The sequence below is a fragment of the Orycteropus afer genome, unplaced genomic scaffold (assembly GCF_000298275.1).
Source record: "Orycteropus afer afer isolate SDZICR_OR568_19922 unplaced genomic scaffold, OryAfe1.0 scaffold00857, whole genome shotgun sequence".
In the NCBI taxonomy this organism is placed as follows: Eukaryota; Metazoa; Chordata; class Mammalia; order Tubulidentata; family Orycteropodidae; genus Orycteropus; species Orycteropus afer.
The window spans coordinates 426,737-431,060 of NW_006922444.1; positions in this window are offsets into that span (position 1 = coordinate 426,737).

Below are 4,324 nucleotides of genomic sequence, written 5' to 3' on the forward strand. Positions count from 1 at the left end.
GAGGAGTGGCTGGTGGGTTTGAACCGCCAGCCTTCTGGTTAGCAGTCAAGTGCCTTAGGCACTATGCTACCAGAGCTCCTAACCTCCTAAATAGAAATACTAATTCCTTGAGTAGAATGATAATTCCTGATATTTGTAATGCAAAATTTAGAAACAAAGAAGAAAGACCAGCGGTTGGAAAATATGGTGATAGGAAACATGTGATGATCTCCTGAAAGAATTTTGCAAGACCAATAACATATTCATTGGAAATACACTTTCGCAACAGTATAAACAGAAATTATCCTTGCAGTAATGGTATCATTCTACTAATGATGTTGTTGTTGTTGTTATTTGGCATCAAGTTGGACTGACTCATAGCAACCCCTCCTTGGGTTTCCGAGGCAGTATCATTACGGAAGTAGATTGCCTCATCTTCCTTCCGAGGAGTGGCTGGTGTGTTTGAACCTCCAGCCTTCTGGTTAGCAGTCAAGTGCCTTAGGCAAGTTGGAAAATAAAAGGAAAGGTGGTTACAAGTGCAATTTGTTGTAATTCAAATATGTAGTAATTAGGAACTACCTGTATATGTAAATAAGGAAGACTGGGCAACCTACTTCTGTAAAGATTTACCGGTAGCCTTATAAACCCAAAGGGCATTGCTATGAGTTGAAATCGACTGGATGGCACTAGGTTTTTAGGTTTTCATGTACATAAATAGAATGTTACAACTGGAAGATACAAAGGGAATAATTTTGCCCATTTTTACGGAAGTGGTAATAGGGTGAGGAGCAAGGAGATGAAATGGCATGGCTAAAGTCAGATAGTTAATCAATTCCTGAACCAGAGATAGTGTCCAAGCATTCTGGACAGCTGTCCTTTATTCCTTCTCTGTTTCATTTTCAGTAGTCCATTATGGCAAAAGTTTCCGTCATGTCTCACCTTCAATTCTCTTCTTTTTTGCTACCTCATTATTGGGTGCAAGAACTTACCAGATCTCACCAAGCTAATTGAAGGAAAATTTGAATCTTTCCCTAAGTCAGAGTTTATTTGGCAAAGTTTTACCCCAGAGAAAGAAATTCCCTGGGGATGTGATCCCTTGAATATAGTGTTTGGCTTAATTTATTTAAATAGTTCAAGATCTCAGCATTTAATCACAACTGTTGGACTTGGAATGAGTGGATAGGTTTTCTACACTAAATATAGGATCTTAATATTTTTGGGTCCTTCTGTGGATTTTGTTTGTTGGTTGGACATTATACATCCAAATATCAACCTAGATATACATCACTCAAAATTTCCTTTTTTTAAGTGATTCATATTAGAAATTATCTACTTTGTTTTGAAGACATATGTGATTTGTCCATGGGACAAGTTCTGATCCTAGGCTCATAGTAGCAACCACTAACTCAGGATGATCAGAAGGTGGCCAAGAGTGCTGGAAAGCAAATTTTTTAAAAGTAACATGACAAAACCCTAGTGTGTGGCTTTAGGAAGCCAATTAAGCTCTCTCAGTCTCTATCATCTTATTTATAAACAGAGGGGATTAGGGTAAATGCTCTTTAAATTCTTTGTATAACTGCTTTCAGAGTGGCTTTGCTGAGCATGACCTGGGCTTTTTGCATTGGGAGCCTCCAGTGGAAACTTGGTTGGTGGGTAATACCAACCAAGGGATCTTGCTTATTTGGGAACCAGGAATTCATCCCAGTGTTCCCAACACAGAACATTTTTTGAGTAATGATCTATTCCAGAAGTGTGTCTAACTTCATGTTGAATTGGAGACACTTAATTGTATTTGAAATTCATCTTGTCCAATTCCTTGCTCAAGAATCAGACTAAATTGGATTTGCTGACTTAAAGGCAGGTGGCAAGTAGATAGGTACACTGCAACCAGAAGCAAGGTACAGTTTCAAAGCAGGTATAGGACCTTGGGCAAGTCATTTTCTCCCTTTGAACCACAAGTGTCTGTTTGTAAAATGAGGTGGTTAAGTTCTAAAAGTCCTTTAAAATGCTAGGATGCTGTGTGGTACCTTTTTGGGGTCACCAAGTGAGAGTGAATGATTGGGATAGAAGTGCATTACTTTTACTCTGTGATCAGTCCATCAAACTCTTGTATTTTTTGCTGGCTACTATCAATACCCTGTTATTATTTTCCAGTCCAGAGTCCAGCAGTTTACTTGATATAGGTTCTGTATATGGCTTTCACGTGATGGTCACTTTTCCTTCCTTCTAGGTGAGTATACATTTTTTGGAAACAGAAAGCAGCTGTTGCCAGCTAAGTGGGAAAGGTGGTGGGAAAGGTGTAGGGGAGAATCAGCAGAGAATAAATACAGATGAGGCAGAAGTGGGAGAAAAAGAGAAGGTAGTTTTCAGAGGAAGGCTACCAGGTATTCTTTCTCTTAGGGACAAAGCCCAGAAACACGGGACCCTTAAAATCTCCCTCTTTTCTAATCTCTCTTATTGATTCAAGTATACTTTTCCTTAATTTCTCCAATGAATCCAAAAATTAAATTCAAACTAAGATAAAGATAAGCATTAGTGTAGGTAAATAAATATAAGTTGGAAAGACATATTTATTTACAACTCTCCATTGACATGTTTTGTCCTTAGAAATTATATAAGGTAGTGGTTAAAGAACATGGACTCTGTGATTAGGGTGCATGGATTCCAATTTGGGCTCTATCACTTCTCTGTGCTTCTTTTTCTTCATTTATAAAGTTAATTCACTTCTCTTTCTTCATACATAGAACAGGAGTGATAACAATAATACCCATGCCAAAGGCTTGTGGTGAGAATTAAATGAATTAATGGATATAAATTACTTAATAAAGTTCCTGATACATCGAAAAAACCAAAACTAAACTCACTGCCATTGAGTCAATTGAGACTTGTAGTGACCCCCTTTGGATTCCTGAGGTGGAAGATCCTAATGGAAGTAGATTGCCCAGTCTTCCTTCTGTGGAGTGGTTGGTGGGTTTGAACCGCCAACCTTTTGGTTAGCAGTCAAATGCCTTAATCACTATGCCACCAGAGCTCCTGGTACATAGTAAATACTACTGAAACAGTAGCTATTATTATTAAGCAAAAATGCAATTAATAATAAACTTTAAAGAGAATATTTAACACGTCATTCTGGATAGTAAGATAGAATATTGCTTAGTAGATGTTATTGTTGTTGTTGTTGTTATGCACTGTTGAGTCGGCCCCGACTCATAGTGACCTCTCCTTGGGTTCCCGAGGCAGTATCTCGATGGAAGTAGATTGCCCTATCTTCCTTCTGAGGAGTGGCTGGAGGGTTTGAACGGCCAGCCTTCTGGTTAGCAGTCAAGTGCCTTAGGCACTATGCCACCAATGCTCCCTAGTAGATGATAAAGACACAGATGTTATAACTAGAAAACAATTTTCTGATTGCTGTAAAAGAAGAATGATAAAGTCCTGTAGGAGCACAAGGGTGGAGTATGTTATTCCAGGAGTTGTGAAGTTCCTGCATTCTAGGAAGAAAGGAGGGGGAGAAGACTCCAAGAATTAGGAAATGAGTGTGTACTGTTCATTGGGAGAATGACAAAAAGACTGCAAAGACAAGCAATGGTCAGTTCAAGAAGGACCATGCTAAGAATATTAGAATTTATGGTGTGTGAAATGAGGAAGATGTTGCTAGATTTTAAGTGGAGAAATATCATGCTAAATTGCATTTATGGAAAATCACCAAAGGCTTTCTCCAGTGCTCAGGAAAAAGAGAGCTACACATGGGTTGCAATATTAAAGGCAAGCTTTACTGCACTGGAACTGGGTTTGAAATATGGGTAGGATTGCAAGGGAAAAGACAGAGGGCATTTCTAGTGAAGGGAGGCTGTGTAGTGGGAAAGAGTAGGGTGGTTTATGGCATGAGAGAAGACCCTGAGTAGAACAGAGGTGAGTGGAAATTTAGTGGGTAAGAGGGTAATTGTTGAGGTGGATCAGACTTAAAAAAAAAATGTTAACTCTATTTTTATAAAATTCTAGACCTTATAAACATAACAATTGGTCTATACAATTCCAAGCTCTCAATAGAACTGTAAAATAATGTTCATTCTTCTTGGTAACTATAATTTTATATACATTTAATCCTCTAGGGGTGAAATATTGCATATGATATGGCATATTGTTCATCTGTCAGGTGGGTAAAGTGGAAAGAATTAGATTGAACTGCATTAGACTCAGTAACTTATTGACTGTGTGACCATTGAAAAGTTGCATATTGCCTGAGCCACAAATAGCAATGGTATGAGAAAGAAATGCATATGCACAGTCATTAGTATAGTGCAGAGAACACAGCAGTCAATTGTGGTGTCTTTTTTTTTTTTTTTTT